Source organism: Triturus cristatus, chromosome 4_1 (genome assembly GCF_964204655.1).
Source record: "Triturus cristatus chromosome 4_1, aTriCri1.1, whole genome shotgun sequence".
Classification (NCBI taxonomy): Eukaryota; Metazoa; Chordata; class Amphibia; order Caudata; family Salamandridae; genus Triturus; species Triturus cristatus.
The window spans coordinates 444622979-444647588 of record NC_140585.1 but is presented as its reverse complement, the minus strand read 5'-3'; the positions used below and the strand labels follow the sequence as shown (position 1 = coordinate 444647588).

Sequence of the window (24610 nt, the reverse complement as noted above, 5' to 3'; positions counted from 1 at the left end):
CATTTAGGTCAGTATCCTGTGTTGGAGAAACGTGTAGTTTCTCGTAAAAGGAGAAATGAGAATATCTGTAATGAAGATGTAGAGAGGAGGAAAAAAAAGAGGAGTGATGTAATTGCAAGCAAAAAGAAAAAGGAAAATGAAGAACAGGTTTTAGGATGTCATTTTGAAAATAGCTCTGGTGTCAACTGCTACGCTAATGTAGTGCTGAATGTTGCTTTTTATCTGGAAAGTGTGCAAGAGCAGATAATAGTAAATCAGGGAAAAAGATTCTGTTCTGAGTTGAGTCTCCTTTTTCAAAAGCTGAGTAATGATAAAACTCAAATAGAAAGTGCTACTGAAATTAGAAAACTTTTAGATGTATGTTCAGGACGAACACAGTTTTCTCAAAATGTACAGCAAGACGCACAGGAATTCTTGATGTTTTTTCTTCAGGTACTGGAAGAAGAAGGGGTTCCCATTGATAATTTTTTTGGTCTCTTTTATAAATGTGAACATAGTTGTGAAAACTGTTACAATATATGTGGCTCTAATGTTGATTCTGAAAGGTTTATTTATTTAACATTGCCAGAAAGTAAAACAGTCACTTTTGCTAAATTAGTTAAAGATGCTAATCATAGCATGGAATGCAGTGAGTGTAAATCTGAAATGTTTTCAACGTTATTTTTAAAGGAATACGGACAATATGTAATTTTAATGAGGCAACGATGTAAAGCTGATGGTTCAAAATTAGATACTTTAATAAAGAAGTTTACAGGACAGCAATTATCAATTTCAGGAAAAACTTTTGTAACAGTTGCAATAATTTCCCATGAAGGACCTACTGTTACTTCTGGACATTACACAGTTTATCTTAAATGTGAAAAGGCTGGACACTGTGTAATGATTCCCAATTGATTTTCAAGCAACGTTTGCCTTTTGATTTAGCAAATTCCTATCTAATCTTCCTGAAACCAGAATTTTAGAGAGAATTGGCAAGATGTGTACAAAACAATTTTACCATTTTATTGGATTACCATTGGAATTTTCTTAAAAAATGATTTTACAAATTATCATTTGGCCTAATGGAAAGGTAACCAATTGTAATGTGGACTTTTTAAATTTTTTATGAAACTTTGGAAAACCAAAAATTTAGACAAAATCGGTAACATCTGTATAATTTAAAATTTTGGAATGTTATTGGATTGCCATTGGAAATTTATTCAAAAAAGATTTTTAAAATTACTATTTGGCCATGAGGAAAGGTAAACAATTGTATTGTGGACTTATTTAATTATTAATTTATCTTTCGGAAACCAAAATTTTACAAACAATCGGTGAGATCTGTACAATTTAAACTTTAGATTTTTATTGGATTACCATTGGAAATTTAATCAAAAAATAATTTTAAAATTACTATTTGGCCTAAAGGAAATGGAACCAGATGTATTGTGGAGTTATTTGAGATATATTTTTGTGATAATACTTCTGAAACAAAAATGTCAGACGGTATTTTAAAGAAATAAGTATTGATATTAGATGATATTTTTTAAGAATATTATGGATTTCTATAATGTTATGTTTAAGTGAGAAGAGATTCTGGGCTTTTTTAAAACAATCTTTGAGATTGTTATTTTTTTTTTTGCCCGCTGTTAAATGATGAATGCAATTGCTTTCACAATTTATAGTGAAATGCAATATATTCTGAAAACAGCAAAAAAAAGGCAAAAACATTTTTGGGGAAAATATGTAAATATGTGTACTGTATTATAAAATGTTTTATTAAATATTAATACTTTTTTCTTTTTTTTCAGATTGAGATAGAAAATTTTCGAAAACTTGAACCATTTTTAAAGCAATAAAAATTAAATTTTAATTAATAAATAATTTTTTGAGTGGGTATGGTAAGTCAACAATTTCATGGTCCCTTTTTTCCACTTCTCAACAATCACATTTTCAGTTTATCATTGTAGTCTCTCAAGGACCTTGTAATGTGATAATTGATTTTTAGTGTTTTTAAAAAAAAAAAAAAAAAATTACGCGTACCGTACGCGTACGGTAAAAAAAAATAAAAAAAAGTTTTTAAAAATATATAAAAAAAAGTTAAAAGGTAAGGTTGGCTCTTAAAAGAGCATGCAGGGACAGAGGAAAGAAAGAGTGGGAATATTAGTCTCTACGACAAATGTGCTGATCTATTAAATTGTTCACTAGGGCAACACTGGTCTCCCTATGAGCAATTAGATCATGACAAGTGGCGCACCGAACTAAAACCCTCGAAAACCGATGGTTGATTTCCAGAGGACGAGAAAAAGGAGATGCTCCCCCCACAGATGAAGGGCTCAGCTGACCTGCCGAAGATGGACTCGGCACTGCAGATGATGGACCAGGCTGAGCTGCTGTGGATGTGCTTGGTTGACTTACTGAAGGGTTACCTTCAGTATGTCGAGCAAATGTTCTACCGTGTACATCTTGAAGGTGTCTCAACATGGTGTGATTCCCGAAGGAATACTTCTTGTTGGGATTCCCTCTTGAAAGTACACGGCCACAAAGCTTACAAGTCACTAAGGGTGCACTTACCTTTTTCTTGTCCTCTGGAAAAGAAAAATACTCCCATATGAAAGAGCTCTTTTGTTTCCTCCTTCTCTGCCTCAAGGTAGTGCTGCTAGCCTCACTCTCAGAAGAGCTCTGCTGTTCTGCCATCGTATCACAAAGACAACCCAGCTCCTTCTCCTAAGGGATCACAAGCAGAAATGAGGGGAATGGGTGTGGTGTAGGAGAGTTCTAGAACTGAAAGTAGTAAAAACCAATCAAAAGTCTTGTTTCTTGATCACATGACCCAACGTGCGCGTACGTTACGCTTACGGTGCGCTTACGGAGCGCTTACGGCAAAAGTACGCATGCGCGTAAAAAAGACACGCGCACGCGTGCATGCGCAAAACAGGCACGCCCCTTCACTTCCGCGTAACATGCGCGTGCAGCGTACGTGTTACGCGCCGCGTACGTGCGACGTACGTCTACGCAAATTACGTAAATGAACGCAAACAGCGTAGAAATCTAACGTAATGAAAGCAAGACGTGCGCTTACCGTACGCGCACGTTAAAAAAAAAAAGAAAAAAAAAACCAATATGTTATACTAATAAATCTTACCTGTTTATTTTATAAAAATGGTAAAAAAAAACATATTGTAGAATTTATAAAATTTAACCATAGTCTTTAAAAAAGGATAGAAAATTATAATAAAAATATGTAAAAAAAAAATGAAAAAAAAAAATTAGCATTTAAAAAACCTTGCAAATTCACTGAAAAAACCATGGGTTTCACACACGTCATAGTTAGGAATTAGCATTTAAAAAACCTTAGAAATTCAATGAAAAAACCAAAGGTTTCACACATGTTATAGTTAGCTGGACATTTCACTTGTAAAAAACCAATGAAATTTCCCCTTTATAGTTAGTTCAGCTAACTATAACTCGCGCGCCCGCAATGCACTGCTGATGACGTCACATATTACATCACTCATGACATGGTCACTGACATCACTCATGACATCACTGATGACATCTCAAATGACATCACTGATGACATCACTGATGCCATCATCCAGTGAATGTGTGTTTTTCTGAAAATTAAATATGTTTTATATTTATGTATATCTCAAGGTTAATGGAAGAATAAATGGGTATATAATTGTTTAAATGGATGTTTTTAAAAAAAAAAAAATTTGTGTAACTGACTGATTAAGGGTATTATAGTGAATACATGACTTACTGAGTAATGTTTAAATATGAAAATATCTGTATCAGTCTCTCACTTTGTGTATAAGTGGCTGCATGGGTTGGTGAGTAGCTTCATGGGTATCTATATAGGTAAATAGTTCTTTTTTTAAGTATCAGTCTGAGTGTCTGTATGGTTCGGTGGGGGGTATTATGTAGTGCATTGGTGCATGAATGAGTGATTCACTCTTTGTATGTGTTGAAGACAACATGTGTGCAGGACTGTATGGGTGGATGAGTGTGTGTATGGGTGTGTTAGTGAGTGAATGACTGTCTCAATAGTGTCTTTATGAGTAACTACATATCTATTAAACTAGTATATGTGAATATTGGTGTATATAAGTGAGTATATGTGACAGTGAGAGATTGAAAGAGTTCCTGTATGAATAAGTATGTGTTTCTATAAGTGTTTGTTTTTTAGACTAACTATGTGTAAGTTTCCGTAGAAGTAAGTGTGGTGGTGTGTGTATAACTGTATAAGCTAATAAATGTATGTTTGTTTCTTTATTAGCATGAGTGACTATGTGTGAGTAACTCTATGGATGAGTGGCATTGTGTCACAGGATGTATAGGTGTATGAGTACATATGAAGAGTGAGTGCATGTATGAATGACTGTATAGGACTGTTGGTGAATGAGTGGATGTGTATGTGGTTCTAAGAATTACTGAATAGGTTGTTGTAACTGAGATTGGTATGTCCATTTTTTTGAAAATTTTAGTTTCTATTATTGTATGTGTGTATCAAAGGTTATATTAGGGTGAGAGGAGGTCTGCCACTCTATCACAAGGATGATGTCATCAGTGATGTCATCAGTGATGTCATTTGAGATGTCATCAGTGATGTCATGAGTGATGTCAGTGACCATGTCATGAGTGATGTAATATGTGACGTCATAAGCAGTGCATTGCGGGCGCGCGAGTTATAGTTAGCTGAACTAACTATAACGGGGAAATTTCATTGGTTTTTTACGAGTGAAATGTCCAGCTAACTATAACATGTGTGAAACCATTGGTTTTTTCATTGAATTTCTAAGGTTTTTTAAATGCTAATTCCTAACTATAACGTGTGTGAAACCCATGGTTTTTTCAGTGAATATATATATATATATATAGCCCGAAACGCGTCGGCTGGAAAAGGACTGACAATTCAATGCTCACTACCCTGTCAGCCTCCAATAAAGAAGTGAAGTATTTCCACTCCTGTTGGGCTCTCCATCAGGGGCAACTCTGTTTTTGTGGTATTTGATACGGCTGGCCCAGCCGTGGGATAGCCCCTGTGCACAGCAGCAGACCTGAGATGGTGCCAACCGGTGCACACTCGAACGGACGAGAGGTTTCCTGTTGGAGGTGTTTATTGTGGCAGTGGCAGTTGTGGCAGGAGTATTCATCAACCCACTAGGGATTTTAACTTCTTTTTGAACTAGGAGCACAATTCAAACTCACAAGAGGAATACTAAGCGCACTACAAGTACCAGAAGGCCGCGGGTGCGGTCACGCCCACTGGGGTGGGTACTAATGGAAAAAAGGTGTGTGTACCTGCTTTGCTAACGCCAAAGAAGCCTATGACAAAGGGCAAGTAGCCCAAAATGCGTCAGTGGGAAAAGGACTGACGATTCCAGGCTCACTATCCTGTCAGCCTCCAAGAAAGAAGTGAAGTATTTCCACTCGTGTTGGGCTCTCCTTCAGGGGCAACTCTGTTTTTGTATATATTTACTTATATATATATATATATATATATATATTCACTGAAAAAACCATAGGTTTCACACACGTTATAGTTAGGAATTAGCATTTAAAAAACCTTAGAAATTCAGTGAAAAAACCATAGGTTTCACACATGTTATAGTCAGCTGGACATTTTACTCGTAAAAAACCAATGAAATTGCCCCGTTATAGTTAGTTCAGCTAACTATAACTCGCGCGCCCGCAATGCACTGCTGATGACGTCACATATTACATCACTCATGACATGGTCAGTGACATCACTCATGACATCACTGATGACATCTCAAATGACATCACTGATGACATCACTGATGACATCATCCAGTGAATGTGTGTTTTTCTGAAAATTAAATATGTTTTATATATGTATATTTCAAGGTCGATGGAAGAATAAATGGGTATATAAGTGTCTAAATGGATGATTTGTTTTTGAAAAATTGATTGTGTAACTGACTGATTAAGTGTATCTCTCACTTTGTGTATAAGTGGCTGCATGGGTTGGTGAGTAGCTACATGGGTGTCTATATAGGTTATTAGTTGTTTTTTTGAGTATCAGTCTGAGTGTCTGTATGGTACGGTGGGGGGTATTACGTAGTGCATAGATGCATGAATGAGTGACTCACTGTTTGTATGTGTTGAAGACAGCATGTGTGCAGGACTGTATGGGTGGATGAGTGTGTGTATGGGTGTGTTAGTGAGTGAATGACTGTCTCAATAGTGTCTTCAGGAGTAACTACATATGTTTTAAACTAGTATATGTGACTATTGGTGTATATATGTGAGTATATGTGAGAGGGAGAGATTGAAAGAGTTCCTGTATGAATAAGTATGTGTTTCTATAAGTGATTGTTTAAAAGACTAAGTATGTGTAAGTTTCCGTAGAAGTAAGTATGGTGGTGTGTGTATTACTGTATATGCAAGTAAATGTATGTTTTATTCTTTATTAGCATGAGTGACTATGTGTGTGAGTAACTCTATGGATGAGTGGCATTGTGTAACAGGATGTATAGATGTATGAGTACATATGATGAGTGAGTACATGTATGAGTGACTGTATAGGACTGTTGGTGAATGAGTGGATGTGTATGTGGATCTTAGAATTACTGAAGAGGTTGTTGTAACTGGTATTGGTATGTCCATTGTTTTGAAATTTTTAGTCTCTATTTTTGAATGTGTGTATCAAAGCTTATATTAAGGTGAGAGGAGGTCTGCCACTCTATCACAAGGATGATGTCATCAGTGATGTCATCAGTGATGTCATTTGAGATGTCATCAGTGATGTCATGAGTGATGTCACTGACCATGTCATGAGTGATGTAATATGTGACGTCATCAGCAGTGCATTGCGGGCGCGCGAGTTATAGTTAGCTGAACTAACTATAACGGGGCAATTTCATTGGTTTTTTACGAGTAAAATGTCCAGCTAACAATAACATGTGTGAAACCTATGGTTTTTTCACTGAATTTCTAAGGTTTTTTAAATGCTAATTCCTAACTATAACGTGTGTGAAACCTATGGTTTTTTCAGTGAATTTCTAAGGTTTTTTAAATGCTAATTCCTAACTATAACGTGTGTGAAACCCATGGTTTTTTCAGTGAATTTGCAAGGTTTTTTAAATGCTAATTCCTAACTATAACGTGTGTGAAACCCATGGTTTTTTCAGTGAATTTGCAAGGTTTTTTAAATGCTATTTTTTTTTTTTATTCTTCATTTTTTTCAAACATATTTTTAATTTAATTTTCTTATCTTTTATAAAGACTATGCTTAAATTTTTAAAATCCTTAAATATTTTTTTTATATATATTTTTTAAAATAAACATGTAAAATTTATTTCCAGATTTTTTTTTTTTTTTTTTTTTTTTTTTTATAGTACGCGTACCGTAAGCTCACGGTAAGCGTACGGTTTACGCAACGTCCGTAATCTATCTACGCTGCTTGCGTATAGTTACGTACTTTGCGTAGCCACGCGTACTGCGCGTGGGACGCGTGCGCGCTTACGCAACACGCGCACGTTACGCGGAAGTGCCGGGAAATGACTGTTATGCGCATGCGCGCAAGCGCGTGTCTTTTTTACGCGCACGCGTACTTTTTGCCGTAAGCGTACCGTAAGCGTACCGTAAGCGTACGGTAGGTCATGTGATCTTGAAACACAACTTTTGATTGGTTGAAACTACTTTCAGTTCTAGAACTCTCCTACACCACACCCATTCCCCTCATTTCTGCTTGTGATCCCTTGGAAGAAGGAGCTGGTTTGTCTTTGGGATACGATGGCAGAACAGCAGAGCCCTTCTGAGAGTGAGGCTAGCACCAGCAGCACTGTCTTGAGGCAGAGAGCGAGGAAAGTAAAGCCTTCTTATGTTTGGGATTATTTTACTTTTCCAGAAGGCCAGCAAAAGGTGAATGCACCCTTAGTTACTTGCAGGCTGTGTCAGCGTGTACTTTCTAGAGGTAATCCTGACAGGAAGTATTCCTTTGGGAATCATACCATGATCAGACACCTCAAGGATGTACACAAAAGGACACATGGTCATCTTTTTGGAGGTAACTCTTCAGAAAGACGAGCCAGTACATCCACAGCAGCTCAGCCTGGACCATCATCTGCAGGGCAGACTCCTTCTTCTGCAGGTCAGGTGAGCCCTTCATCTGTGGGGGGAGAATCTCCTTTTGCTGGCCCTCTTGAAATTAACCCTCGGTTTGCGAGGGTTGAAGTACGGTGCGCCACTTGTCACGATCTAATTACTTATAGGGAGACCAGTATTTCCCTAGTGAACAATAAAATAGATCAGCACACTTGTCGTACCGTCTAATATTCCCAATCTTTCTTTCCTCTGTCCCTGCATGAACACAACGGCTCTTTTAAGAGCCAACCTTATCTTTCATCTTTTTTTGACATATGTTTTTAAAAACTTTTTTTTATTTTTTTTTTACCGTACGCGTACGGTAAGCGTACCTTTTTTTATTTTTTTTAAAAAAAACACTAAAAATCATTTATCACATTACATTGACTTACCATACTCACTCAAAAAAATATTTATTCATTTGTTTTTTAAAAAAATAGTTTTTAAAATGGTTGTAGTTTTCGAAAATTTTCTATATCGATCTGAAAAAAAAGAAAAAAGTATTAATATTTTTATAACAATTTATAATACAGTACACATATTTACATTTTTTTCCAAAAAATATTTTTGCCTCTTTTAACAATTGGAAATCACTTTTACAGACTGACACATTATGAAACCACTATTTTTGATTTATTTAATTGCACGTGTCCAAGCTGTTTTTTTTTCAGACCACCACCATGTGCATTCTCTGTGACTGCCTACACTCCACCAAGGGCAACCAGCCTTAGTGATGCTGAATGTATTTGCATTACAGACTTAAACCTGAAAACCCCACTGGCTTGTAAATACTGTGCATGACTATACACGGCAAGGACATGGGTGTGTGCTAACCCTCTGCTTATTCCCCCAAAAATTCGCTCCCCCTTTCCATCTAATGCAACTGTGAAATCACCAGAGCAAGACGCAATAAATCTCTGCCTATAATTCTTCTATGCACACAGAGTCATGTTTTCACATTAGTCCCAAAACGAAATTTCTTTGCCAATTTGAAAGCACACTTACTGCTCTTTTTTTTTTCAGGGGCAAGTGTAAATCACTTTTACACACTGACACATTATGAAACCACCATGTGTAACTACAACAAAAACAATTCCCATTTCTATTATTCATTTCTTAAGTTACCACATACATACCCTCTCAAACTGTAAACTCACCTTTAAAATTAGTTAGTTGTGAAAGAAATGTGACACTCAAACAGCAGATTATCAGAGCCAGGATCTCTGTTGTGTTCACCTCTCTCCTCTCAGCAGAACCAGATAATGGCAAACTTTCCCTCTATTTTTCCACACATATACATGTAAGTTTCAAATCTCAGTGCTTCCCCCTTTTTTTCACATGTAATCACACATTTCTATTGGTTGAAAACGAACCCTTTTCCAAAAGTACCCTTCCCCCAACTTGACTTCTGCCTAGTACTCTTCCCCCAACTTGACTTCTGCCTGCTACCATAGCAACAGCTCATGGAACACTGCTGTGTGCAGTTAGGTCAGAAGTTCGACACACAATGTTTCAATTCCACAGAGCAAGAGTGCTTGACTTTTCAAACCTAACAGCAAATCCATAGTACTGTTCTTTGGTTACACATTTTTTTGTACCAATACAAAACATGCTTCTATTAATTTACACATACAGCCTAGTTTTTATTCTAGAATGGTATGAAACAGCCAATCAGTTCTTTTTGTTTTGAAAAAAATATGTATGCCTCCATTTCCAAACTGTCTTTCTTTTCATATTGCCATTCTACTGAAAGACACCTCCTGAGTGCATCCAGATCTCCTTTGAAGATGTTCACAGTGTGGATTGTAGGGCACAGCTATGTCTTCTGGAGTGAAAAGTTTGCAGAGAAAACAGATATGGTGAGAGACCTTGCTTTGCCAAATGTAGACATTAAATGGATTGGTCAGAGAGGGTTAAAGTGGCACCAATTGATGCCATTGGTGAAATCCTTCATGCAAATCCAACACCCTGACCTCATAATAGTGCACTGTGGTGGCAATGACCTAGGCACTTTGACTGGGGTAGGTCTGGAAATGCTTATGAAGGACACCTTTGCACAACTGTTTTCACTTTTCCCTAAAACTGCCTTTGTGTTTTCCAACATATGCCAAAGGCAAAAATGGAACTGGTCCAATCATTTCTGTCCACAGATTGACAAAGCAAGAAAGCACGTCAACAAATCTGTTTCTGCTTTCCTCCGTGACTATGGTATGGGTGCCATTTACCACAACAACTTGCGTTATGACATGCAAGACATTTATAGAGGAGATGGTGTGCACTTCAATGATGAAGGGAACAGAGTCTTCCTCTTGAACCTTAGACTCTGCATCGGTACTTACTTGTAGGTACCACTAAAAAAATGACTTCATAAACACAACAGCTCTTTTTAGAGCTCCCTAATATCTAAACTCTTAAATCTGCTTTTCATTTATTTATTTTTATTTTTTTACCGTACGCTTACCGTAAGCTTACCGTAAGCGTACCCCGTGATTTTTTTTAAAATCAATAAATGTTTTTTTTGTACTTTTCTGTCCTTCTTTGACCCCCTTACAATTGTTAGGGGGTCTGTAACTCTCCTCATTGCCCCCTTTCCTTGTTTTCACTCTTTTTTTTCAGAGTGAAATACACAAAATGGCGGCCGCCGCTTCCTGGTTTCGGCCGATTCGAATGTTTACTAAGATCTAAGAGCCAATCAGAATCGCGCTCGCGCACGCCACCGTACGCTTACGGTAAGCGTACCGTAAGCGTACCGTAAGCTGGCTCAGATATATATATTGATTTAAAGGCTATTTTCTCAGAATCTACTGAACAGATTTACACCAAACCTACAAAAGGCACTTCCTTGACCTAGGGACTACCTCTCTGCCAAATTTCGAGTAATTCTGTTCAGCCGTTCGGGCTGTAGCTCGTTCTAAAGGTCCTATGGAAAAATGCATGGGAAAAACGCGTTTTGGGACCCCCCTTTTATCTCAGCCCCAGCTTGACGGATCCCCCCGAAACTTTCAGGGTAGGAGCGGAGCGGAGCGCCCCACCTATTTTGAGAAATTCGCGAGGATTCGTCGACCGGCGCCAAAGTTATTCAAAATAGAATGTTGAGGTTTTCCTATGGAAACGTGGTCCTAACTATAACTACCTACTGGCGACCGCCAGTAGGTAATATATATATATATATATATATATATATATATATATATATATATATATATATATATATATATATATATATGTACACACACATATATATATATTAATATATATTTCTTTACAGAGGTTAAAGTGACATTATAGGTAAGTAAAGTACAATGTTAACTTACATTTGAAAAATCCTAAAGATAGATTCATTGAAAAAACCAAAGGTTAAAGTGACGTTATGGTTAGGTTTTTCTAAAATATAAAAACTAATGTTTAAAAACAAATAAAAACACTGAAATTCACCAGTTATAGTTTACTGAACTAACTTGTGCACCCACCTTGCACTACTTATGATCTCACATATTGCATCACTTATGACATGTTAAATTACATCATTCATGATGTCACTGATGACATCTCGAATCACATCAATGATGCCATCACTGATCACGTCACTGATGACATCTTCAAAGCTACTGCGCCTCAAATAGAAATAGTGTAGTACTGGAAAGAAGTAATATTCAGTCTGGTAAAAGTTATATGGTGCACTCTTTAGCTATCAGTGAAATTTAAAGTTCAAGTAGTACTTTATTAAAGCAAGGTAGAGACTAAGCTTAACTAGTGAGAGTTGCAGTTTTACCTTTGAAAAAGGTTGTGCCTTAATTCAAAGTCCTGTTATCAAAAGTAGGTGACAAAAACTAAAGCTTCTTCTTGCAATACATTATTCACCTTTGGATTTCTGTGTACGTGCCGAGGTTAAAAAGTTGTCATGTCACGCTTTTTATATAAACTGAAGATTTATAAAGTGTAGCTATTTATTTCCAAAAGTTCAGTGAAAATTCAGAGACATTCTACATTGCTGTTGAATGTATAGTCTATGAGTGACTCATCGATGGTTCAAGTAACATTTTGATTCAAGCATTTTTAAAATGGTGCACACTGAGGGGGGGGGATAGTTTGCGCCCGTGCAAGATGACTGCTTTTGTTTGGAGCTGTGCCAAACTCATAGGTAAGATTTGGTTCAGCACTGCATTTGTTGGAAATATGTAGAGGCAACTCCGCAAGAGGTCGTGCTGACCTAACCTATGTGCATTTTACTTCCATAGCTTGCATATTCTTTACTTCATGAAAGGAAGTGCACTCGTTCATAAAATCATTGTCACACCTGTCGTTTCAAAATGTTAGTCACGCTGACGCTGTGAAGATTCCTTAATGTTCTGCCTGTTATTTTGATACAAAGGTAGAGAAGAGTCTATTTTCTATTCAATGTGGCTTATTTTTTAGCCTGTTTTTTCTATATGGTTTATCACCAAAATAAAATACTGTGCAATTCTAAGAATTTCAGAGTCATGCTGACCTGTATGGCTAGTCTACTTACATCAATTCTCCAGTCAATCATTAATGAAAGACTTCAAGTTTTGGTTAAAACTCTGGTTTCTACCAGAGGGATAGGCAAGATGGCACTGTGGTCAGATGCTTGGAGCCGAGGCTCCCCTCCTCGTTGTGCCCAGCATTTGCTATCCTGCATGCACCCTGCATCTAGAGCCTCTTGCGGTGGCCCTGTCTTGCCCAGTGTGCTGGGGGGCCCTCCTGGATACCTCACCTATGCCTCTGTGAGGGCTTGCAGTTGCTGACAGGAACCGTGCAGTGGGAGAGCTTGGCAGCTGCAGGCCAGGATATTCCTAGAGGAACGCGTGCATGTGGACCCTTGCTGGGGCTGGAAGACTGGGGGTTGCGGCGGTGCTCTTCAGGAGCCCCTACCTGCTATTGCAGAGCCCTGATGTGACAGCGCTGGTCAGTGGCCCTCGCGGGGAGCAGCCTCTATGGTGTCTGCAAGCTCTGATGCCACCTGAGCTCCCACTAGAGAGCACAGCTCCTTAGTGACTGAGCTGGGTTGTCAGCCTAGACGAAAGAGATAGGAGCGGACAGACCGATGGTGTGCCCTACAGGCCTTCCCTGTTGCTGAGGAGTTGATCTGTGAGCAGTAGGAAGCCGCAGCCCCCCCTTTTTGGGGGCGAAATGGTGACTTTGGACTTTATTGCAGGGGAAGAGCCTGGGGGTGCACAGGGATTGCTTAGTGTACTGCGCTGAGGCCCTCTGACTCGCAGTTTTCTGCCCTGTCTGAAGGAATCATCTGCAGTGGCGAGGAACACGGTGAGTTTCTGGTGGGCACATATGTGGGTCGGGCCCCCTCTGGGTGATGCTGCTGTATGGGGCAGGTGTGTTGATGCTGCAGCTGTTATAAGCAACACATGCCATTGGGCTGCCGGACCCTGCTGCGTAGTAGCCTCTGGCGTGACTCACCTTCGCTTTTAGGGACTTAGGTGCCCTGAGAATCATATTTTCACAGCTGCCTGCCCATTTCAGCCCCTGAGACTGTCAAGAGTGTCACCTGGAGGAGCAGTGACACACACCCTATTGACTAGGGTAGGCCGCTACTGATGGGCATGGTTCGCCCTAAGGTCGCCAGGCCTCCCCCTCAGAAGTCCATCATGGCCACGTTGGGGCTGCACCAACACAGACCAGATCAAACATCTGGAGAAGTAGATCAGCGTGTTTGAAAAATTCTGCAAGTGAACATGGACTTCAAAACAGCAATGGAAGCCCACTTTGTAGCTATACAGATCGAGACTGGATTGATGCGGGTGGACCATGTCAAGGTGGTGAAATAGGTAGATGAGGCTGAACCCTTACTGACCTCCCTTACACCTTCAATGAGTACCGGCCAGGAACAGGTAAAGGCTCTCCAGGCTGAAATGTGGGCACTTCAGGTCAGGGCAGAAGATGCAGAAGATCTCTCCCACTGCAACAACTTCCGCTTGTTAGGTTTTCTGGAAAGGACTGAGGGCCCAAATAGTGTGCTGTTCCACGTAGACCGGCTTATGAATACGGTCCTGGCTACTAAAGTCCCAAAATTCTTCTTTATTGAGAGAGCGCACTGAGTCCCTGACTGCCCTCCGGTGCCAGGTGCCTCCACACACCCGATAATAGCAAGATAGCTTAATTTTTAGAACAGGGACCTACTCCTGCAGTTATTCAGAGCAAAAGGCCCTTCAAAGGACTTTCAAAGGCAATAATTCTATCATGGCGTACCCAGATGGCACTACAGAGGTCTAGAAGGGGGGTAGTACCTTTGCTTCGGTTAAGGCCCAACTTTGTACCATTTGTTCTGTCTGCCTAATTGTTTATGGCCCGCCTGCATTTGGTGGATGCTAGTACCACACACTTCTTCCTATCTTGCTGGTCCAAAACCAAGTCCAAACATTGATGCCGGCGTCTCCGTGGTTGCAATCTTGCCCCTCTGAAGATCAAGCTGCCTTGGAGCGGTTGCAGGCAGTGGTGGAGATCTCTACCCACAACACAAACAGATACCAGGCGCTTTCTCCAGACACTGGAAAAGACTTGGAGCCTGGGACTCTTAGCTCAGGCATCTCTGAGCTGGGATCGCTACAGACACCGGTGGGCTCCCTCAGCTGAGACCCTCTCAGATTCCTAAGGTGCCGCAGGTGGTGAGTGACTGTTGTTCTGGGAGGCTGTGAGGAGGCTCTTGGCTGCCTGGTCGCTTACTTTCGGGCCCCCAGAAGCGATATTGACTTTGAACATGAGACACTGTATCTGTCGGTGATATGCCTGGGCTTAATATAGGTGGCGGAAGCTTCAGCTCCTGGATGAAGGATGCTGCTTCGTCCTCCCCCGATAGAGTATTCCACATGGACATGTTCTTGTTGCAGGCGAATAGTTTATATCAGCTGCACTATTTGGGGTGTTGTGGCATGAGGCCGGAAGGCTTTCAGGCCTGGGATAGGGGAGGTATTCATTATATTTGTTTCACTGTTTTTCCCTTTTTAGGTCTCACCTAGTGTTGCAGCGCGAATGCGCTGCCATCGCTTTGCGAGGCATGCAGTATATACTGTAGCGTGGAAGCTTCGTGGAAGCTCCGCCCACTCTCTGCCCATTGGCATTTTTCTTAAATGCTGCCTTCTAATTGGTTTGAGTCTTGTTAGTCCCTCCTAATTCATCATTTGTATCCTTCCACAGCTATTGGTCCCTTTACTCCTAACACTATTTTCTTCCCTGTCTACCCACGCCACCGCCCCCTCCCTCAGTCTGTGACTTCTCACCCGATCCCACCCCCCCCACTCCCGTTCGTGTTTTCTTGCCTGCCGGCACTTCCGTTTTCATCTTTATGATTGCCACCTTGAAATATGCAAGCTCAAGATGCGTGCTATACAAAAACTTCTTGTGTTTAATTAACTAGATTTTAATGTTACTCTAAATATAATAAGACTCTAGGCAACATTCGGGGTATGCATGGCAAGTTACGTGTCTTAGTTCAAAATGGCAATACTGTCGGGCGGGTGGAGCAGCAGTGCTTAAACTCATGCTTAAACCGAGCACTTTTGATAACTTCCTCTCAATTCAGTGCTATAATCTTGTGTACTGAGGTGACGCGCTAAAGAAATGCACTTTTTTTTATTCTGAGGAGACATTATCGCACATGATTAACATGCCGATCATTTTCACGGCTCGCCCACTGGCTCATATACGCTTGGTCGTCTCCGACTGGCTCTACCTGCTAATTAATATATTGGCTCACGCACCTCTAACAAAGAGAGATGAATGGATACATGACAGTGAGCCCAGTAGATGGTAGAGAAATAGACTGGTGCAGACAAACAGACAAAGTCAGTCTCCATTGCCTTACAACCTCAACCCCTCACCTATTCTTAGCAGAAGTGACAGATTCTGAGCTGTGCCCTGCTGGTGCAGAGGAGCACGGCAGAGTCTGTAGAAGCGCTGGGATCCCTATCCTCTCCTGGCGGGCACCTAAGCCTTCTGGGTGCCTTCACACAGGATAAATGAATACATTTTGTTCTGTGCTTTAGTCGCCCATCTGTGAGCACTGTCTGGTAGATGGAGTTCTGTGTTTATAAACACATTCAGAGAGGTGGTTGTGTACAAACAAACAACAGCCACAATACCGTACATTTTGAACGTGTAGTTAAATACCTGCTCATTGAGTACCTCATTGGCTGATCATTCCATGGCACTACCAAAATTACATTTGGACACATTTGCTCAACTGTAAAACACTCTCTTCTATGGGTCATTTAACAACTCGGGGCTTTGGGGTTACCTACTTTGGATGCTGTGTAAAAGAGTAAATACAAAAATGAATGCAATGAAACTAAGCAAGCAGTCACTGTGAAAACTGACACGCATTCTGGCATTTTGTTTAGTTAATGGCGATTTTCTCATAGATGCGAGCAAAGTACTATTAATATCTTAATGAAATCTGCACACTTTTAACTAATAGCACCGGGAGACCTTTGACCACTAGCTAATGAATACATTTTCATGTACCTCCGAAGCCCCCCTTACCCCCACCCCCTTGGCAAACTTAATTGCCTCCCAGTGTTTGGAGGATAACCAAGATGCAGGAGAGTGAGTCAAATAGTGTAGAAAATGAAAGAGAAGCCGGGATTCGGATTCACACGCTCCGATCCCAATCGCGTTGGTTAGTCTGTAAGCACTACTTTTATTAATGAGTTTCGCATTAGTAAGGCACCACGGTGTGCTTGTGTGGCGACACTTCACCCATGAGGTGCGTGCCAAACAATTGTTGACACAATCCACACTTTGCATCTTTTTCAATATATTTATTACGAAATGCAGGACCCTTCCAAGGGATTTTGCACACTACATACATTCACTCCAAAAATAAAACGTGTAGGTAAAAAACATTGCCATTTACAATGTCAATAGCTCTAACTCACAAATGCAAGACCTAGTTGCATTGCAAATGCTTGTTCTTTACCCTTTGGCTGGAGGAGTGGGCGGAAAGGGTATTGGGGCAGGAGTGTGAATGGAGAGTGCAGACGATGTTTCAGATTTTGTACTGTTTTGACTGAATGAATGGCTGTTACTTTTAGCACCTTGACTTGGAATGTACGAGGTATGGTGTCCCCTGCTAGGAGATACAGAATATATGCCTTTCGCAGATGCTGTCTTGTCTCCTTTGCATCTCTCCAGGAGACACACCTGACTCTGGGGGAACTAGATAAAGTTGGTAAACGATGGAGGTCAGGTGAATGGTACAGAATTCTCGGCATATGCCCGCAGGGTTCTGATTTGTGTTGCCCCAGAGGTTCTTTTTGTGAAAAGCAGGCTCCTCATTGACAGAGAGGGCAGATATATATTGCCCTGGAGGGAACCCTGGGTGGACGCCTATGTTTTGTAGTATCCCTTAATGCATCCAGCACCTCATAGGGCTAGTTTCTGGACTCCCTCTCCCCGGTCATGTTACTTGATACACAGGCTCCGAGGCTGTGGGGTGGTGATTTTAACTGTGTACATGATACATGCTTGGACTGCTCTATGTCACCCCGTTCCCGGGTGCAAAAGGTTTACAGGCCATGTTACATGTTCAACACTAGACTTGTGGGCTCAACGTGTATGATGTTTGGCATCTGGGACATCCTGGGGAGACGGTGTACTCCTACTATGCACCGGGGCACCAGGTTCACACTAGGATGGAATACTTCTTTAGCGACACCGACTGTTGGCCCCTTATACGTGGCTTTGAGTATTTAGGCCAGACTTTGCCTGTCAATAATCCATTGCAGGTCATGTTGCAGTGGGGGAGTTGAGGGATAATATTCCAACTTGGTGGCTCCGCATGGAAGCACTACAAGACATGGTTACAGAGACATCATTGCCACATACCTCACCTAGTACTTCACCGATAATGCGGGCTCATTGGACTCTTGAGGGCTTGAATGGGACACCCTAAAGGTGGTCATGCGGGGACACTGTATTAGTACAACATGGGGAGTTCAGGTAGCACTTACACGCACTTTGCTAGACATAGAAATGCATATTCACATGACTGAGAGGGAGGCGGTGGCGATACCTGCCACGCGCCCTCATCTTACGAGACCTCCTCAGCTTGCGCTGATGGCGATATCCAGGGTGCACACTGGCGTGGTTGTTGCGCTCCGAGGTCCCCAGGACCACGATTGACACCATGCAGGACAGTGCGGGCTGTGTGGTAAACATGCAAACTGATATTAATGAAGCATTGACACAATATTATGAACAGTTGTATCCCCCCCTCTGGAGCTGGCTATGGCACAGCTACAAGATTATCTTCACGCAGTGGCACTTCCCCGTTTGACCCCAATACAGTTGTAGGAACTGAACCAACCCCTTCAGTTAGTGGAAATTTATCTGGCTATTAGTCAGATGGCTCGTGGCAACACCCCGATCACTGACGGGTATCCTGTGGAATATTACCCCCTACAGAGAAACCCTAGACCCTTGTCTGTTGGAGGTTTATCAGGAGGCGCCTGACCAGGGCTCTCTTCCGGTGACTCGCTGTGTGTCCCTCATAGTGGTGATACCCAAACCGGGTCAAAGACCCTCTTGAGGTGAATTCCTATTACCCTCTGTCAAAGGTGAACATTGACTTTAAAATATGAGGCAAAGTCCTCGCCAACAGACTGGTCCCTGGGCTCAGCTCCTTAGTCCTCTCAGACCAATGTGGGTTTGTGCCACGAAGGGTGACACACTCCAATACTCAGTGTCTATATCATATCACGGACGCTGTATCCGGGGGGGGGGCTGACCTCCCCGTGGTGGTCTCCCTGGATTTTGAGAAAGCCTTTGATACGCTTAGTTGGTCTTACTTCCTTCAAGTGTTGGAAGCCTTTGGGAGGGGCCCTAGCTTTTTACAATGGGTCAATATACTGTATACCCCCCTGCAGGCGAGGATCTGAATTGGCTGTCAGATTTCACTTTCTTTCTCCATCAGAAGGGGGACCCTTCATGGGTGCACTCTGTCACAGGTGATCTTTGCACTATCTATGGAACTGCTAGTTGTTCAGTTAGGTACCAGGGGCCCAGCATGGGGTGCTAAGGTGGGATTGGATTGGCACTCTGTCTTTATACGTGGATGATGTCTTGGTATATCTAATGGACCATGTACTTACCCTGCTTTACTTAATCTTTTTGGTGACATGACAGGCCTCAGGGTAAATTGGGGCAAGTCTGTTTTTTCCTACTGCACTGGGTCAAGCCCAAACATTGCATGTCACTGGTAGAGGGACGTTTCTTCTGGAGCTTTGAAAATGTCATTACTTTGATATGAATGTCTATCATACTGACAGAGACTCGATCAACAGGAATTAGGGTACGACTTTGACCTCGCTTTGTCAATCCCTACATTTTTGGACTAGACTGACTCTCTCAAGCCATGGGCAGGACTTCAATAGCGAAGATGCTTATTCTTCCAAGGCTTTTATACTTTTTTTCTGCCTTACCAGTGATTTCCTCGAGATCCTTTTTTGCTGCTTTACGAAGTTTAGAATCTGAACTTGTCTGGGGACGAGTTTTGCTTTCAATGATTTAGCAGCTGATGCTCGAGGGAGGGCCTGAGGTTCTTGACCTGGAGCTATATTTCACAGCAGACCAATTGCAATTGCCCATGCACTGGCTGGCTGGTGATGAGGCTGAGAAAGGTAGACTCATTTGGGTGGACTTAAGGGATGTGAATATACTAGACTGGCTGCTTGCTCCAGGAGGTCCTGCTAGGGGATTGGGCAGGCTTCTGCGTGGGTTTGTTACATGCGCCCTCGCAGCGCACCCGTCCCTTAGATAACCCGACTGCCCCTTTGAAGTGTACCTGCTCTCAATACCTTGCTTGAGGCATATGATCCTTTCTCCCTGGCGAGAAGTGGAGATTACTCAACTATGTAACCTGCACGAGGAGGGGCTAAAGCAACTCTACAGACTAGGGCCTGGCCACTTTCTTGCACATAATGCAATTATGGCCGCAATCAGGGATACAAGGTCGTCAGGACAAGCCAAACCCCCACTACATTTGGGATTGCAATGCTTCTTGACGCACAGCCTGGGCCGCAGGGTGGTATCAGCATTATGTGTTGCACTACACACGGGTTGCACTGATCTACGGACTCAAGACAAGCCCAAGTCGGATGATTGCTTAGGGACAGACTTGCCAACCAAACAATGAGCCATGGCTTTAGAGCACATAAAACGCATTTCCTGCAGTGCCCATCTGAAAATTACACAATTCAACTACCTGCATCAGACCTACCTTGCACCACACCACCTCTATAGAATGTTCCCATGAGTGTCACTGGCCTACCCGCGTTGTAGATATGCAGGTGCTACATTTTTGCACATGGTGTGGGAGTGTCCTCGGTTGCTCCATGTATGGACCCAGGTGATGGAACAGGTGTCAATGGTGATTGACGTGCAGGTACCACCAGACTCACTCCTATGTCTTTTGGGGATTACGCAACGTACCAAGCACAATAAGCATTATCTCAAGCTGGTGGACCTAACGATAGTCCTTTTTAAATGCTTAATTGCTATGGCGTGGAAGGCCCCGCAGCTGCCCACACTTAAATGTTGGCTTCAGGTGACTCTCATGTGGGCTCAGGCAGAGGCAGATGCCATGACGCTTAGCCATCGGCTACGGGGTAGAGATGGTTCCACCACACTTTGGGACACATTTGTTCTCAAATTATTTAACAAACTGCATGAGCCCTCCAACTAGGCGACAGACTCCTATATACTGCCACCTGGAGATGGTTCGAGCGATATGGCTGCCATGGGTCTTATCGTACATCCCTGGAGTGTTCCCATGAGATACACCTTTATTCCCTCCACCTCCCCCGCCCACCCACACATAAAGATGTGTCAACACATGGTGTTGGCGAAGAGCTCCTGATCAGCTCTCCTGTTGCTCCCTGACATGTGGCTTCTGAGCGGCATCAGCCAAAGGGTTTTGTTGGTTGTTAGTTTGTTTTTATTTTCTAACAGGCAATTTGACTGCTTCTCTATTGGCTTAGAAGCACTTGGTCAAAATGGCTTCTTATCTGAACTGTCTCAGGTGCCACATTTCTCTTTTTTCACTGTATGATCTGATAGCAGGACGCTGTCTTTCTATATGAGATGGGCCATGTTTGTGTTCTCACTCCTGGATGATACCTTTTGCTGCATTTTCTCTAATGTATGTTGTTTTGTGTATAAATGCCAATACATTTATTTTTTTGAACTCTGGTTTCTGCCTTCATGAAAATATAGTTTTTCTTTGCTTTTTGTTCTTCTATGAGTTATTGTTAATTCAATTCTGCCTTGTTTTAATGTATATCTCTACACTACAAGCTAGTTTGTTGGTTAAATAAAAGAGACTATTCCTAACAAGAAGCTCCTTTTAAAGCATTGATGTGTACTTCCTACAGCGCCCATATGTGAGAACTCAGAGAACATTTTCAACATCAAGGAACTATAATAGTTGGTCTGTATGCAATTACCACAGAGCTCACATCCATTTCTATAATAAATCCTAGTTGTTCAGATTTTCTAAGGCCTTGTATTTATCGAAATTACAAGCAAACTGAAGTTAATGTGCATGCATTCTGAACTCCGCAAAGCTATGACAACACTATCTAAACCTGCAATCGTACGAGCAATGTGTCAGCAATCTTCAATACTCAGCAACTAAGGCTGATCTACTTCAAAAATAAAATCTCTGTTTGTCAAAACCTCAGAACCTAAATAGGTGAAATAATCTAACAATATATGTTGTGCCAGAAGGTTTGGAAGGAAATCACCCCATTCTATTTTTTCAATCGTTTATACATAAGGCTCTTGATGCACCTTACACAACTGACTTAAATATTCAAAGAGATCATAGAATTGGGATCAGGTCTACTTTCGCCTCTTCAATCTCTAAACTGAGAGAAATTATTACATTCTTTCTGTAATAGACTGGCATACTGAAAGACACAGTGGCAGCCAAAACTAAAAAACAAGTTCTTTCAAGACATTGCAAAGCCAATGCAGAGAGACATAAAACATTTATAGATTCATGCTCTAAACGCAGAGCATGAATGAAAGATTTGGACTAAATCATCTGTGTACTTTCAAGGTGACATAAAAATAAAACATCTACATATAATGAACCTAACCAACTACAGTGCTTCTTGGATGAATGCGATTGGTATGTTCAAGATCTTCTTTCGCTTAAGAAATTTGTCTATGAATATGTTCTATACTCTTATAGTATGATTTCATTGATATATGTTCTCTAACTCTTGTTTTTTTTCCTTCTCTTTTAGGTCAGCCTGCATAAAGGTTTGGCACAGTCTATCTCTCAACCTAGTGTTTGCATGCCTTGATCCTGTCCGAGTAAATCTGTGTCTTCGTTGTTGTGTGGCCCTACAATCCTCAAGTTTTTGTCTTCAATGTAGGTATGTTAGTCTCATTTCTTCATATTATATTCTTAATGTTCTTAATGTTTTTTTAATGTTTTCTTCTTTCCCCTTTACTGCTTCTTGTTTCAGTATAAATGCATATGTCTTTATTCATTCCTGTCTATTTACTATACAATACTTTCTTATTTCTGCACTGTTTGTTCTACTTCCATCTTTCTCTCCTGTGTGTGCAGACAGGTACATTTATTATCCATGTTCTAATTTGATCTTCACTGTAGTTTCATGGAACCTAAAAGAGCTTGGTTCTCTGTTAAAAGATAGATGGTTTACTCATATTTGGCTAAACTCAAAAAGCATGTTGCATTACCACAAGAAACACATTTGCCTGAAAGGGAAGTGGTAAAACGTAAGCAGAGTTGGGTAGGAAATGTAGTTTTTTTCACCGGAAGTAAAAAAGGAAAATGGTGTTTTAAAAATAAGTAAGTAATCTTTATTTGGTCAACAAAAGACCACAAAAGCACATGCTAAAAACAAGTAGAAACAGATCACACAAATCGGTATCACAAAAACTAAATTACTAAAATGTACATCATCATTGGCCTTTCATATCATCATAGCTGGATCCTGCGGCATAGGTTTTCCTTAAGCTCCTCACCTGAATAATAAAATTCAACACTGCATAGCCAATTGTTGAAGACTCACAGCATTGTAGAACCAATAAACCCTCTTGATGTAATTTAAAATATTTCCCAGCTAAAATTGGGCATAAAAACCAGGCTCTAACAGCAGAATATAAAGTACAAAATAACATAAAGTGGTTAGTGAACTGTATGAAGACTCTGTCGCATGGGCAGCAGGGTAATGCTGCAATCCACGTCCCAGTAAGGCAAAAATCCACCAAGAAGTGAATCATGTTTTCTCAAAGGCAAGTTAAATAAAATCTGTGATCTGGTGCCTTTATCCATGATAGATAGGGTGCCACGCCTTTGCAGGATGACAATGGGAGATTTAAATGGACAATTACCATGTCTAGAACTTTCTAAAGTCTCATCCTATCTCTATGGGCATGATATGTGTCCATTACATCTTCATGTTGGAGCTAATATCGCTAGTATTCTCAAAGACACTAGATAATCCTAGGTCTTAAAAAGTGGTTTTTATGTACTTAATCCATGGGATAGCTAGCATGTTAGTCTGTTTCAGGCAATCCTTAACTATTCCTGAATGAAACTTAGCTCCGGGGTGGTGGAACAAATCTTAACCCACAGCAAGATGGGTGCCAAGCCCACCGTATCTTCTAGAGAATCTAGATACATTTCATTGTGAGTGATAAAAATTGATCTGTGTTAGACCTGGCATCCTTGGCGTGGTTTCCCTTGTCTTTTTACCTCTACCTCCTGTATTTTTGACTAGGTGCTGGATTTTGTTTTTGCTGGTTCAGGTACTCTGGACACTTTACCACTGCTGGTCAGTGCCAAAGTGCAGGTGCTCCCAATGTAAATTGTAATTATGATTGGTTATCCATGATTGGCATATTTGATTTACTAGTAAGACTCTAGTAAAGTGCACTGTGTGAGCCCAGGGCCTGTAAATCAAATGCTACTGGTGGGACACAACACTGATTATGTCACCCACACCAGTAGTCTTTCAAACGTGTCTCAGACCTGCCACTGCAGTGTCTGCGCGTGCAGTTTTTAACTGTCATGTCCAAGAAAATACAGACAGCATGATGCATAATCGCGGTTTTTGATTGCAGTCACCATACACACAACAAGGTGTTCACTGGCTTAATCATTGCACATGATGTTGCACAGACGGCTTTGAAAAATTGATCACTTGGCAGTTTTAATATACGGCGCGAACGGTTTGCACATTCGCTAAGTTCCTAAACACCCATTTGACAGTTCTTTTGAGTTTAACTAACGGCACCAGCCACTTTTCGCTCACCCATTTTGTTTATATTCATCACATGGATATACTTCCTAGTCTCATCTCGCCTAACTGATATCCTTCGGAATGTACCCCTGAAGAAGGGCGGTATCCACTGCCCAAAATGCATTGGGGTTAACAATAATGTTTCTTGGAGAAATATGTATGGATTTACGTGAAAGTGAAGACCTCATGAAATTAATGAGTTG

At 41.1% G+C, this 24610-nt stretch overlaps 1 long non-coding RNA gene across 1 annotated transcript in view; it reads left to right on the top strand.

Annotated features, from left to right (window-relative positions):
* The window catches only part of LOC146855099 (uncharacterized), a 284283-nt gene that overhangs the window by 178217 nt on the left and 81456 nt on the right, over positions 1–24610 (top strand). Inside the window, exon 2 of the long non-coding RNA XR_014980787.1 lies at positions 22377–22508. This is a non-coding gene — a long non-coding RNA (uncharacterized LOC146855099). The remainder of the gene's footprint in view (positions 1–22376; positions 22509–24610) is intronic.